The following is a 15,370-nucleotide window of genomic DNA, read 5'->3' as shown; positions in this document are numbered from 1 at the left end:
TGTGAAAGTGAAAGTCTTAAGGCAGGGAGCATGAACCATACAGTAAAATTTTCTGGTCGTTGTAGCGCGCACCCGAAATAACGGCAATTATCACGAGTGCTTGTCATAATTTGTTTCGGTGCTCAGGCGAGCCCATACTTTCGCTGGGTCAAAATGCTTCAGTTTTTGTATTTTCCTATCTGCCAGTGGAAGTAAGGACGTGAGAAACTGCCGGTAAAGAGAAAATAATAGGTTCTATTCACACATATGACCAGCATGCATCGAAAGAAAAACGATGTTTGCATAGTGCAAAAAGACTAGGCGACACAACAATTATATTGCTTCTTAGGAGTGGGTAGTTTGCTAAGGTTATATCCAGATGTTGTTCCCCACACAAGCTGCAGTGTAGTTTGAATGTGGATTATATATTGCCTGGTTGAAAAAAAAAAAAAGTTTGTGAAAAACCCGTGCAAAAAACCTATATAATTAACCGATTAGTAATGACAGTAACTCCACAATGCAGTCTGAAAATGTTTCGTGCCGTAAAAACGGCAAAACGATGCGAATGAATTTGCTACACAGTTTCGTTCAGCGGTTTCACAAGCACCGTAAATTATTGTTGCTGGGAGAAATTACTCGCATAATGGCAGGCCCCTTTCCCAAAAAAGACCTTAAATTTTTTGACAGCGTTCATTACGAGGAGCAGAATATTTAGAAAAATAATGAAGTGGTAAAAACGTCCTAACAATAAGTATTCTGATGGAATAGAAAATACCGGGGTTGCATAAAATTTTGTAATAATGTGAGGGCGAAAACCCGGGAGGACGTTTCTTCAAACTTTTTACATCTTTTATTCACACTCTATGGCATCAAACTCTCCCACTACACACTTCAATCACAACAGCCTATACCTCTTCGCCTTCTACTTCCTGACGCCGGTTACGCCGATCGGCATTTCAAGCTGCTCCTCCCTCTTCCGCCGTAGCGCACTTCTCTGTCTTCTTCGCCCGTGTGTGTCACACACGTCACCCATAGCGATGTGGAATGAAGCTCTCAGCCAGCGTGCTGCCACCGTTGGCATGTCCCTCCAGCGGCGAAGCCCTCCCGCAACACCACTGACATTTTCCTCCTCCTCCTCAGCGCCTCTGTTCTTTTTCTCAACGCCCTCCGGCGTTCTTACGTTACACAAGCAGAATTATGGACACGCGGAGGTCAGCGTAGAGTAGTGGTAATGAAGAAAAAAAGGTCGACGTCGAGCAGTGCTCAGCTGGGTCACGGAAGGATGGTGGTTCGAACCCCGGCGTGGACACGTTTTACTCCCACGCAATTTTCACGGACAACTTGTGGCCTCAGATTTCGCGTCTCGTGAGCCATGTAGCGGTTTCGCCTCAATATTTCATCCGGCGTGACTCAACCTCTTCTAAGCAAAACGTGCTGCACTCCAGCACGGTTCGCATGCTCGAGACATAATCAACACTTTCTATCCTGAAACCGCAGGCATATATTCCTCATGACTTCCCATAATGTACTGAGGGCGTAACTAGAGTCAACTTTAGCGCTACTTCCAGATGTCAGCTGGAACCCAACTACGGTGGGTTGCTGCGACCACTGACGCGGCAGGTCGAACGGACAGGCTTTCTGTGACCAGGCTTCGTTTCCGTCTGGTCAGATGCTTCACTGAATATATTTATTGCCCGTTCATCACGCCAGCTGAGGTACAGATGGTCTTATATCAGAGAGATCGTGGTTTGTAATACCGCATGATTTTTTTTTTCGGCTTTCTAAAAAGGCCGGCATCTAGCACTCACTGTCGTCGTCACCGTAATGCGCGCTAAAAAGAAAGCGGCGCGTTTATTATGCGAGGTGAAATACATTTACTTCGTCGCAACCACTCTATAAGTGGCGTTATAATTATGCAAGTAAATGTTATAGAGCAAGCAAACTCTCAAGTAAGATGTGAAATACATTTACTTCGTCGCAGCCTCTCTATAAGTGGCGTTATAATTATGCAAGTAAATGTTATAGAGCAAGCAAACTCTCAAGTAAGATGATAACGAGAGGGAACGAGTAAATAAAGCCCCAAGACACACAGAGGATATACGAATAGGCCGAATCATGCAGTTCTCTTCACAATAAACAGCACTTATGATACTAGGGAAAGTAAAATATAGGATGAAATCCCGCATGCAATTAGCATAACATACATCATGTAAAAATTACGTTTTTTCTTTCCCCTAAATACTTTTGCCGCACACATCTGGAAAGTACACTTTGTTGAACATAATTTGCCTTCAGCATAAACTGATTTCAGTCATTAAAATGCAGATCAACCTTCAAAAAATTATACAGCTCTGTTGTAGAATAAGGATGCGAATATTTAAATCATAATTAAATAAAATCTATACATAGCTTATTAAAACATGGGAGCAGTTAGCCGACACAGCAAAAACAATACCTGACAATCGTTTTCGTCTTACCTGTGTGCGCATGAGAGGGTGTTTGTGTGTGCGTGTGCGCGTGCGGCTATGCCCATTATTGCCTTTATTCAGTGGCTCCAATGCACTGAGCCACACCAGCTGCACGTTTTTACACCTAACAAGTCACATTTTCTGGTGTGCCGAAGGTTTCGATAACCTGAGACATGCAATAATATAAGAAGCAAATAAATCAAACAGAAAAGACGATACAGAAAAGTACCTCAAAACTGTTGCAAGGGAAGCGTAAACGCGTGAATAAAATTAATATATTCACTCAGAAAATCTTCTTCAGCTGTGAAATTCAGCCGGGCGCAAATTTTTCTCTCAAAATGTGAGCCATCCCAGTGGTCCAAGCTCTGGAGCCGTCCATAGATAGGTAACCCTGTGTCTTGCCCGAATGCACACGAGAGCTGAGGAACCTGCTTCTTTTGAAAGTTACAATAACAGTTAATAGTCATAAAAAAAAAAGCTTGTTGGGAATCAAAACACCTGCACATGAAAAACATTTTAAGACAAGGGTTTTAACCAAATTCACAAGAAACGCGCCGCGGTGGTTGTGTCGGTTAGAGCGCTCGGCTACTGAGCCGGAGACCCTGGATACATTATTTGCCTCGGCATATGCGTCCCCAAGGAGACAAAACGCAAAGGCCTCTGCATCCCGCGCGACGCCAGCGCGCGGTGAATAATCCCAGGGGTTCTAAATAAATCATGAGCCCTCCAGTATGGCTTCCCTAACGCCTGCTGTTTATTTTCGGGATGTTAAACCTCACAGTTAAAAAAATCACAAGCACTTCATTGTTTACCGTGAATCCTAACGTGGTAATTGAAAGGCCCTGTTCTCCAGATGATCCGGCTTCGGCGTCGTGAGCGAAAAATCACTTCGATGCCTATGGCACTGATAAACGTGGACTCGGGCACTGATTGGTCACGGGTTGCCTAATATCGTAGGTCCCCACAGCCGAGGTGGCAGGAGCAGCCAACCCTAGCAACTCCGCTGAGATGCGATTGTCTAACCGTTCCAGAGCTTTGAATCCTGAATCAGGATCGCTACCCCCATAGGCCACGCAGGCACATTCGTGCGGCTTGCTTGAAGCGGGGAGCTATATCAATGCCGAGTGGTATTTATTTCACATAATGTGGTTAGTTACTTACGACTGTATGCAACGCACGCGCAAATTCAGGAATCGTGTGATTAAGCGAGCAGCAAAGCGCACGTACGCGAACGAGGATTCTCAAGGGGAGAGGCCTCGTTAACGTTGTCGCATCATACGCTTAAAGGCGAAGCTTAAATGCATCCCAATGTTCCTTTCCCTGTTCAAGCGGGCACGCATGTCGGGGTTTTTTCAGCGCATCGATATAAGCGTGCGCCATGCTATTCTGCGCATTGTTGGCGATGCCACGTTTTTTCTTCCCTTACTACTCCTTCTTTCTAGCCCTTCTTCTATGCCTATCTTTTTTTTTTTTAGTTTTCATTCTTTGGTCGCTTCAAGAAAGGCCACATATATTTTTTTTTTTTGGTGCATTTTCTGTAACCCATTTTGAGCGAAATCTATTTATTTGTACTTCTTGCTTCTTACTATGGCGAGAAATAACTGATCCGGAGCCTATAATATCCCGAGCAAAATCTATCTTGTCTTGCTTGTGGAGCAGCTGCACGGCAACAGCGGCGTAGCAATGCGTTGCTATGCATATATATCAACTGCATAGTTGCACAGCAACGCCTCGCTGATGTAACAGCAAGTCGCGCGGTGTGGCGCTGCAGTCGCGCGTCCAGTCCATAATAAAAGCGGGGATTTAACGGGTGACTGTGGGCATAATTTCAGTCAACTGCGCAAAGCTATAGGCGACAGAAGAGCGGAACCTGTGCAACACTGCTTAGATCAGCATTTTAGCCAAATTCTTTGCGTTCTCGGTCACGTCTTTGTGACAATGCCCATTACAATCTAAAGCCTAAACCTAAGGCCGGCATTATCAAGTAAACAAAACAATAATAAATTATATAAATAAAACTAGAATTCTTAGCCTTGCCATTTCCCCTCATTTCCCTCTAACACTCGCGAAGAAAAAATGTTAATTTCAGCACCAAATTCAAAGATAAAAAAAAAACTGTTAAGAAATTAACGATATTCACGAATATTGCACACACGCTAGCGGTACCACTGTACTGTTTCTCTATTCGAGTGAACCGTTAGACTGGGATGTTCGTCCTTTATTTTTCTTTTAAAAAATGCGTTAGGTACTAATATAATTTATATTGAATTTCTTCCTGATGGGCGCAAACGCGGTTGCTCAGTGGTTAAGGCGCTGGACTGATCAGTACGAGGACGCGGGTTTGACCCCGGCCGCAAGGAACCCGTGTGCTGTGTGACGTTAGTGCACGTTAAGAACTCCAGGTAGAAGTTTAGGAGCTGCTGTACCAAAGGGAACATGGCCCGTAGCTCACGTCAGCCGTTTCGTGATCGAGAACTACCTCTCCTTTGGCGGTAGCGATAAAACCGAGTCAGCGTCGATGAGATCAACAAAGGCGTGTTTATACACTATTGGCAGGGCATTATTTATCGGCACGGGGGCCGAGTACTACAACCTAGCCGCAACTGTAGTTAGCAGCGCTACGACCGGTGTGACAACAACGCCTCCCCTCCTTACGAGCGGCACGGAACTCTACGAACGCTCGTGAAGGTTTTGGCCTCCAGAGGCAGTGCGCTCGCTTATATATATATATATATAGCCTAGAAAAGCCTTTGGTACTCAAACTGCCCAATCCGGAGGCAGCACGTGACGGCGATCCGAGAAGTCCAATCAGCGAGCGCGTTGACCGCTCGCTTCAAATCTGCCGCGGCGGGAAGAGGCGACTCTCCGCCAGGGGAGCGGCTCCGGGATGTTTGGAATTTCAGGCGTGCTGGAGAAAGTTGACCGCCGATGCTTCTAGGCAATGCACTTCTGCCTTGCAAAGCAGCACCGGAGCTTGCGAAGAAGGTGTTAGCAGGAGAAGCTTGACATTCGATTGGGCGGAATCCGGGCTGCTTGCCCGGGCACAACAGAGCCCTCTACTATAACGTTTCTCATAGCATGAGTCGCTTTGGAACGTTAAGCCTCATAAACTAACTACACTCTGTTTGGCCAAAAAATAATATCGATCGTCATATTTTGTCATTTTCTGATGAAATATTGGCTTCGCTTTAAGAAAACGTATTGCGTTGGATTGTCCACGGCCTACAAAGTATGTGTTCTTTTTCATCTTTTTTGTTGTGACGTCGAGCTTAAAGTTTGGAGAGTTTGCATTTCCTTGTTTAGTGAAAGAAAAAAATAAAAAAGGAATTTTCTGCTTTAACAATCTGCGAGCAGAGCATTTCCTTAGTTTTCAGATATTTCATTAAACACTTGCATTGGCCACTTTAAATACAGGAATTCCCATCCAGAAGATTTTCAAAAAAGCGTTTTTAAGGGCACAATAGAAAACGAATGAATATAACCACAACTATTAAAAATTTCAATAAAGTTGCGGGCTTTCAAGCAAACTGCATTCATTCAGAAGTTTGATAGCTAATTTCATAGCAGTTGTTTTTATTACCGTACAGCCAATTCTCGAAAACCAGCGTCGAAGTCTCAAGCCATCTTAAGCCAGCCTGCATCAGTGGCCGGAACGACAACAAACGACGTATCAGTAATCATACTGCATTTTTTATTTCTTAATTCGCCTTCTGTTGACTAAACCGAAACCGGAAAAGCTTGGGAGGAGCAACTCAATTATTATTTATTTCGAGGTCGTAGATGAATACGATGTATTCTGTCTTGTGCGTCATTGCTGGCAAAAAAACATGCAACTAAAATATTAAGGCAAGCAGCCACGTGCTCGAAACGATCAATTTATAGTAACAAAGTTAGAGGCTAACTCTGCGATATGTGCCCCAGTGGTAAATGTTATACTAAATGAGCAAACCTTACTGAAAGCAAACCTTACTTCGTTTTTCAAAAAAAAAAAAAAAAAAAAAAAAAAAAGGTGACACGCTGAAGAAGCTGCGCCTTTCTGTGACTGTTTGTACTGCCTTAATAACTAAGCACTACGAGCCCTTTTCTTTGTATTTGTACACTGATCGTTTTTTTCCTGTTACTATTACTAGTATATTTTTTTCTTTCTGTAGAAGCCCTACTGGCAGCGGTGAATGAGCGGAATTGATTTTCTTCGCAGGTCATGACCGTTGATGACGGAAAATAAACGACACCGACCAAAAGAAGAAAGATGGAATGACGTTTCGGCTCCCACACGGGAGCCTTGTTCACAATGAGGCGAAGCGGGAAACCGTTGCCTTAAATACGGCGCATCACAGAACCCAGACATCTTGCGTACATAGGGGGCAGATTACCATGATTACGGTTTATCGTATTTGCTGTAGTCTGAATGATCAGCGACTCAAGATAGAGCCGTGATGCTCTGTTCCTTTCTTTCGCTATCACACGTGCCTGTGCCCAGTCAATGTTGTGTTTGGCAGATACCGAATGTTCGGCCAGCGCGTTCGAAGCCACCCGCTGTTTCCTCACGTCGTTTTGATGATCGCGCAATCTTCTTTCAAAATCCCCTGACTCGCCAATGTAGACAGCTGCGCAGTCGGCACATGGGATTGCGTATACGACGCCTGGGAACTTTTCCTTTCTGAGTGGGTCCTTCACTTGCACCAATTCTCCCCTGAGCTTGTGGGCTGGCACATGCGCAGTCTGCACGTCGTAGCGACGCAGTATACGGGCCAGCGTTTCACTAACGCCTGGGACATACGGAATCGATGCCCGCTTTCGGGTGCCTGGGGTCCGATGCAGCGCAGGGCGTGCAAGCTGTCGTTCCACAGAGTCAATAAAATGTCCAGGGTAGCCGCAAGCAGACAAATCATGGCGTATGCGCAAGGTGTCAGCACACCTATCTTCTCTTTTTGTGCATATTCTTTCGTTTCGACGGAGGAGCGAGGCAACCACGGAACGCTTTTGGGAAACAGGGTGAACAGAAGTGAAATGAAGGTAGTGGCCGGTGTGCGTTGGTTTTCGGTATACGTTGAAGGTTAACCCTGACGGTTCACGGGAGACCAGTACATCCAGGAATGGGAGGCGGCCATTGACTTCTTCTTCAATGGTAAACTGTATTGCTGGTTCCATACTGTTAAGGTGTAGGCTAAAAGCGTCCAGCGTTTCTTTCTTCAAGACACAAAAGCAATCGTCCACGTAGCTCAGATGCGCCGTATTTAAGGCAACGGTTTCCCGCTTCGCCTCATTGTGAACAAGGCTCCCGTGTGGGAGCCGAAACGTCATTCCATCTTTCTTCTTTTGGTCGGTGTCGTTTATTTTCCGTCATGTCCCATCCCGACCAGACGGGCTTCCGTCAAACTCTTGACTTCATGACCGTTGATGCGTTTGGGGAACTTGATATTTACCCTTTTCTTCTTTATTTCTTCCTTTTCGTGTCCCGGTTTGATTACTCGACTTCCATGTCGAAGTGAACTTCCTCTAGTCTGTTGCTCGTCGCTGTTGACTGCCCACAAGCGTTCCAAGTTTATAGAAATGTCAAGGAACGGCTGACTCAGCTATGAAGGAGAAATAAGCAGCGATTCTCGCTATCACGACCCTAACAAAGTTCTGCACTGCCGCGAATAGTTTTGGGCAGTTTGCAAAAAGCAAAGCGTATCAGCTAGTTCGATACAGCTGTATACTCTCGTCCAGGAGCTGAGAAAATCATGGGCCCACCTATCATTTAACGCGTCGACTAAGACGTTCTCTGTACATTCGCTGCTTCGCTCTTAGGCACAATTATCCTCGATACTCCTATCGCCCGCCAGCCAAGCGTGATTCCCGCACTGATTCCAATATGATCTTCACTACCACTTGAGAAATGCCGTCTTGAGCAATGGCCGTGTGTTGCTCCGCGAAAAGAAGACACAGCTCACGCCTTCGTTCCCTCAGTTTTCCGTTCATTTCTCTCTGAGGCTGGTTCTGCGCGGCAGATTTGCGCAAAGGTTGCTTGTAAAATCAAAAGGTATCCACAGAAGTGCTTTCAGTAAGTGCACTCTTATGGACTGAATGCATGTGTGGCACGTTGTGTTAAGTTCCTTGAAGCGCCTCTATTGAAAGGCGAAATTCCTGTCGAAGCAACAGCGCAGCTGTTGCGTAAAAAAATGAAGGAAAGCAGTCGGACGCCAGCAGAGCTCAAATGCGAAACACACACGTACTCAACCAGAACAAAATTACGACCGCTTGATCTAAGTTGTACTAAGACGCAGCAGCAGCGACAAAACGCGAGAGAGGGCTTTGCTGGAGGGAAACACCGCCGCGGCGAACAAAAGACGCCACGAAGTTCGCGCACACGCTGTCGCTCCATCGTAAGATAAAATTAATGAAACTACTTTGGCTGGCGGGCAACAGCTTGTCGGGACAAGCCGCTCTTTCCGCGGACATCTGTCTCAGGTCGTCATTTGTGCGCGTGCACTTGTTAAAGGTGAATGCGGGTGCTCTTATCAGTCCACCGTGTGTTCATTAACATTTTTTTAATAACTGCTTCCGTGCAGCCCATTGTCTCTGGAGTTAAGCACTCCTTGCTTGGGCGACGTTCTTTTTCTTTTTTGTTAGTTTCCGTGCCTGGTCTTAATTCCGTGCTTTGTTTCCATGTCCTGCTCGATGGTATTAAAGGAAGGGTAGCGCGCTTCGTACGCGTACAAACACTCGCTGAAAAGAGAACAAAGAAGGTACTCTGAATGGGCTTTTAGTTTAGCGGAGAAGCACTCTCTGAGATTGACACAAAACGACAAGGAATTATTCCGTCTCAGCGTGGAAGTGATTATTTTTATTTTCTTAGCTTTGGCAGCATCAAGTGCCTGCTTTGATCAAAGATACGTGCTTATGTAATGCATAACTAATAAAGGCTGAGTAGATGGATGTATTTCTTGTTTATTTAGTGCTTACTTTATGCGGAAAACTTTAACACCGGAACCAGTGAATTTCACGTGTTCGATTCATAATTAACCGTACTTTTCAAAGCATAACCTGCATCACCTAATGTTAGGGGTGCATGAAAATTAAGATACCAAAAGGCATTTATATACGCTAGGAACGTCGGAATACATTCAGGCCGCTTGCGAACGTGGCGCATAAGTAGCGTTTAAGGCAACTCGGTTTATTCGACGTTCTTGGCGGCCGGTTGGCATGTTGAGTAGCTGCACTGAAACAAGATATCCGCCCCGTTAGCATGCTACGTCCTCCGTCGTCTCGTCGCGATAACTGACCGCTACAACGTCGTGCCTGAAGCGGGTGCATTACGTTAGTCAGTTCTGTCCTTCATAATAAATCACAGACCTCGGAGAGAAGATGCCCACCGGGATGTCACGCTTCGTACATTCTGGTCTACTTTATGTGACCGCCATCTCTTTGGTAATTGCGAAGTGTCGAGAACCTCGTTACGGGTGCGTAGACTTGTCGAGATATACGTCTCTGCGTACTTCTTCCGCTGGCACAACTCATCGAACACCCTCCGCGTCAGAAGCGAGATGGGGCTATCACATGACATTCATGATGAAAAACATGCAGGACGCACTGACGCACCAGACAGAGAACAAGAAGAGACACCACAAGCGCTGACTCGCAACTGAAGTAAAACGAACAAATGAATAAATAAAGTAGCCGCCATCACACGTCACATATATGCGAAAACAAGCTCACGCATGGCTAAGATTACTTAATAGGAGCAGAGTGCACCCGGTCGATCAAGTAGCGGAATTCTCTAACAGAGCGACAGAAGCAGCTCTAACACACCGGTCAGCATATTTTCTAATAAATAGGGCTTCCATAATTTCTCGGGTGACTTGATCATGATTCCGTCCGCAAAAAAACATCGTCCTGAAAACATCAAAACAGAGACCAGCAATTGCAAACACACCAGTGTGCAGGTAGGTTGCCCCACGAGTCAGTGCCGACTAAATTGCAATGTTCTAAGAGCCTCAGATTTAAACAGTGCCCCGCTTGGTCGATGTATGTACTACATTTGGAAGCATGAGGGCGGCAGTCGGTACACAACACCTTTCTTACAAGCAGGGAAGGGCGGCAATTGTTCTTCACCAACTATATCTTCACAAACTAGCCCAAACAGCTGCCTTACTATCACATGAGAGCATTAAGCAGATCAGAAGCCTCTTCCAGGGGTCGAACATGAAACAAGTTTCGAGGTCTCCGCGGTTCATCTGCGTGCTAACAACTTTTTTTCTTATTTGGTTTCATATAAGACACTTTATCCATGCGCTTGCGCTACCAGTCTAGACCACACCGAGATTTCTCGACGATACATTCGGGCTTTTTTTTTTTCTTTCTTTTTTTGTTTGCGAATATACCAACGCGGCCATTCTCAGCCGAACATTGAGCAGAAACTTGTTTCGAATCGTGTGTCGACATTTAAGCCGAAACTACCGGCACTGCTTCTCTGCGAGAAGTGATCGCGGAACGTTCTGTCTTCTCGTTTATCACGAACTGAAAAAAAGAAAAAAAAAAGTTAGACCTACAGTGAATTTTTTTGGTTTGTTTTCCGCTCTAAAAACAGAATTCCTAGAAATGCGCAAAACACTTTTCAGCTGCGCGGTACCAATCGTCGTGGAGGCGGCGCTATACAGCTGGATATATTTTGTTCAATCGCACTTGCGACAGTCACACAACTGTTTTCTCATCAATTACCGGCAACATAGCAGGTGATAACTTACGAAATCAGATCAGATTGCTTTGCGGTGCGTGCCAGAGAAGTCCGCCCGGATAGCTCAGTCGGTAGAGCGTTAGGCTTTTAACCTAACGGTCCAGGGTTCGAGCCCCTGTTCGGGCGCAGATTTATTTTTGAATTGCTTTTTTTGCATTTTCTTTTTTTTTTCTACTGCGCCAGCAGTGGTATGATTTGGGTCCATGACTGGTGTCAGGGTGTGGATTCAGAACAGAAGGTGCGTAATTTCAAGTAAAACCTTATTTGTTCAGGTCATCGTTTTTTTTTGCAAAAACTGCGCCATTCAAATAAAACCACCCTGGTGGCAGTTAGTTTGTTTATAATCAAATATCTGCTGCAGCTTTGCAGTATACCTTTGGTTTCTTTTGGTTCATGCGCTGGATATTAAATTCGGTTGCACATTTTATAGGTTGTTACACATTAATTTGATCACTTTTCTGTGCAATGCCGGAAATGGCCCCGTGGGTAAACAAACAAACACACCTGCAACTAGACCAGGCCATCCGATGCAGCGTTCTTGACAAACACATGCAAGTCCAGGATATTGGGACACCTTTCAATTATGAGACAACTCTAGGGTATTGTAGGATACTGTTACAAACATGTGGATGGGAATGGTCAAAGTTTCCCACAGGCAGCAATTGTTTTTGTTTTTTTTTTAATTTTTCTTATCTCGAACAGAGTAGTTAAAACTGCAACAGGTAATCAATGGCCGCGTTTTTTAGAATAAATAGTAAAATGTTACAAGCCTGACGAGGGGCGGTCTGGGGATATATAGATTGTTTTAAGCAGCTATACTATATGCGAAAAAAAAAAAGTAATATCAAAACCTCTTTCACAGAAAATGTTCAAACTTTCTAGGAAATGTTTTATTACTTCCTTCCTTTGCCACGCAGTGATGGTACATTGGTTAAGTGGTGGACTGCTGCGCCCAAGGATGCAGGATCGAATTTCGCCAACGGCGACCGCTTTTCGATGGAGGCGAAGAGCAAGCCGCCCTTGTGCTGTGCTATGTCAGTGCACGTTAAAAAAAAAAAAAAAAAACAGGTGGTCTATATATCCGGTGCTCTCCCTTACAGCGTTTCTCATAGCGTTATATGCTTTGGGAAGTTAAAGAGTATAAACCAAACCAAACCTTTCTCACTTTCTTTTCTTCGGTCATTCTCTCTTTTTTTCGTTTCTTCTTTCCTTCATTCTCTCTTTCTTATGGTTTTCCTTCTTTCAGCATCCCGTTCTGAACGCAAGCCACACGCCAAAAACTTCACAAAGTGTCCTTATAATAGGCCTGTCGCTGCGAAACCGTGCGACAATCTGTTTTTGAATGAAAATTTGCTACCATTCCACTCTCTATTTGCGAACATTTCTGAAGCGCGCAAACCCAGACTTCTTCCACGTTTGTCATCTCGTTGCGTGCGTGTGTCGCTTGCGCCGTTTACCCGTCCACGCTTCGATCCCGACGCCCAGAGTGAAGTGGAAAGGCTCGCACGCTCCAGATTCCCTTTTCAGACATTTCGCGACGAAAGAAAACCAAGTAGGGAGAAAAGGGTTAACGAGGAGCGTGCTAAACACGCGCACAAGACAGACCAAAACCTAGAATGCCGCTTCATCCTGCCGCCGTTCCTCGGGAGTCCATGCGCTACTTCTTGCCTTTCAGAGCAGCCTTAAATGAATAGCAAAATAAAAGGAGCCGCTCAAAAGGAAAGTTGCGCGGAGAGCTCTCAGGCGAGCGTTTGTCGCCGTCGTTTCCAAACAGATCGATGCTATACGCACCGACCCTGTAGCTAGGTTCAACCCTGCAGGCACGGAAGGCGCGCGCCGCCGTTGCTCCGCGGGAACGCCGAGGCTAATCGCGTAGTGGGGCACGCGCGCGCTAATTCTGTGAATTTTCTGGGGCACGCACCTGTAGTCGGCCCGGCCATAGAGGGCATGCAAATTTACGGCCGCCGTCGAAGGGTCTGCCGGCAGCTGCGGCCAGCGGGACGAGCTGGGAACACTTGCGCGCGTCCATACCCCAAGGGCGCGCCGGCACTGTCTTGAGATGCCGCGCGCTCGGCGGCCACCGGCCGCAGAGCAGCGCTGCTTCGAGTGATGCCGTCGGCTCCGCTCTTACCCCGGATCACGGGCTGGGCGGCATCTTTTCCCAGAGAGCTAGACGTTTACCTCTGGAGAGAAATTGCTTCCCAACGCTGGTAGCACGCCGAGTATGGCGTGGAAAGTGTGCCTGACAGCAGTGAACGCGCGAGGAAGTAAAATCAAGAAAGGAAAGAACGACGAGGATAGTTCTAGCTTCCTGGCTTCCAGCGGAGCACGGGGGGGGGGGGGGGGGGGGGGGGGTATTACGTAATCTGTCTTTTTATCCGCGCGCCCTGATTGTGCCTCCACAATGGCTGCATGGGGCGCACCCGTTGATTTATATAGAACGCTGGCAGCAGGTGCCGACGCGGCGACCAATTTCGCACCTGGCTGCCGAGAGAGCATTCTCGATCCTGCATGAAAACATTAAACAAACTTGGGAGACCACTCTCCCAGAATTGAAATAAGGGAGACATCGCGTTATGCCACTCTATCGAACTTCTGAGGGGCGTTGTCTACCCGCGGCACTCTGTGCGAAGCGCGGACATTGAACGAGCAGTGGAGCAATGGTCGCAACTCACTTTCATAGCGACGTCGGCGAAGTGCTCGAGGTGGCTTTGATCCTTTCCCTTGCAGATGTGCAGAATGATGCCTGACTGCTTGCACACGTACCGACAGTAAGGTCTCTTCTCGCAAGCTTGCCCGTTGCCTCGAGATATGTCCTATGTCCATTCAAACGTTTGGATGATTTTTGGCCAGCACGTGTTGCGCTACATTCGATGGGGGCCGCTGCACGGCCGCTGGCTGTGCTGTGGCTCTGCAATATCATGGAAATACAGTAATGACACAAAACGTTGGTGTTCATTGAGCGCTGTCAAGACGAGAACACAAAACAACAACATCAAAACACAATAGGATTACGCGCGTCAGAACAGCGCATAAAAAAACTGCAGAGCCACAAAATAGCGAAGGAAAAAAAAAAAACACAGCAGGATGCGCCAGAACAGTGTAGGGACAAAACAGAGGAGCGCATGTGAAAAGACTGAACTGCCATATTCATAGCCTCAAAGTGAAAATCAGAACCGTTAAGGCCACGGAATTGTTAGTTTACGTTAGGTTGTATAGCATACGCACTTAGGAAAACACCTCTGCATTCGGTCACGTTCCCACTATTCTTCAAACGGCCTTTTATTTATCACAAACTTCATAAACTGGTTTTCAAAAGTACGACAGCCCAACGTCACATTTAGGTATCGCCTAGTGGGTCGAGTAACCCGAACTATGCGTCAGCATCAGGCGTCACTATAAGATATGAGCACTCTATGATAATAAATGGTGCAATTATTCTGCAGCCTCAATGAAAATGAGCTCACCAAGATTAACCTCGCGAGACAGAGCGAAAAAAAATTGCCGACGATTACGTTACTTCCCAATGCGAAATTTGAGTGCAGCTCGTCAGCTGTTTCAGGTTTTCGATAGATTGAGGGAAAGAATTCAAGCAAAGAATGTTTGTATAATTACAGACAAGTATTAGGCAGGCGGTTCGCGGGGGCGATCGGCGGCGGCTATGCGTTTCGGCTCGGGCGGTGCACATATCGAGATCCGCCGCCACCGATTCGGCGCTCTGATTGCCGCTGCATAGGGGTGGCATTGGAGGAGAAGCGAAGAGAGCAATTTAGTTATCGAGAGGTCGCGGGAGGCAGCGCGTGGGCCCATAGAAACGCTGCGCGGCAAAAATATCAACGACTGACTGATGCAGCGGCTGACAGACTGATGGTAGTTCTACCATACGCGCTTCACGTAGTTTTTTTTTTTTTTTTTTTCGTCCTTATGTTTTTCGCTGTACGGTTTCTATACGTTGCTTTTTTTTCCTGTGCTGTTTTGTCGCTTTACTGTTTGTTGCGTTCTGTTTTGACAAGCACGGTTCGGTTCTCAGCTGTTCTCTCATGGCGCCGGTTAGGGCACTTGCGCTCGTTAAAGCATGCATGCCAATGTGACGCGGTTTGCTACGTGCGCAAAACGCCCTTTAGTGCCCGGATCAGCGGTTGGGCATTAGTCGAGTATTCAGCAGGGCCGAAAACTGGGCTAGGTAGTTTGGTTAAACATATGG

The 15,370-nt window shown here is 46.3% G+C and overlaps 1 non-coding gene across 1 annotated transcript; it reads left to right on the top strand.

The window, feature by feature from the left end:
- The first annotated feature begins 11,219 nt into the window (after positions 1–11,219).
- Positions 11,220–11,292, top strand: TRNAK-UUU (transfer RNA lysine (anticodon UUU)). Its single transcript has one exon. It is a non-coding gene; the product is annotated as a tRNA-Lys (tRNA).
- Positions 11,293–15,370: the final 4,078 nt, after the last annotated feature.

The sequence above is a fragment of the Amblyomma maculatum genome, chromosome 1, assembly GCF_055883805.1.
Source record: "Amblyomma maculatum isolate TAMU_Amacu chromosome 1, ASM5588380v1, whole genome shotgun sequence".
Taxonomy (NCBI): Eukaryota; Metazoa; Arthropoda; class Arachnida; order Ixodida; family Ixodidae; genus Amblyomma; species Amblyomma maculatum.
Note: the sequence above shows the minus strand (reverse complement) of the source record. Positions and strands in the feature narration are given on the sequence as shown.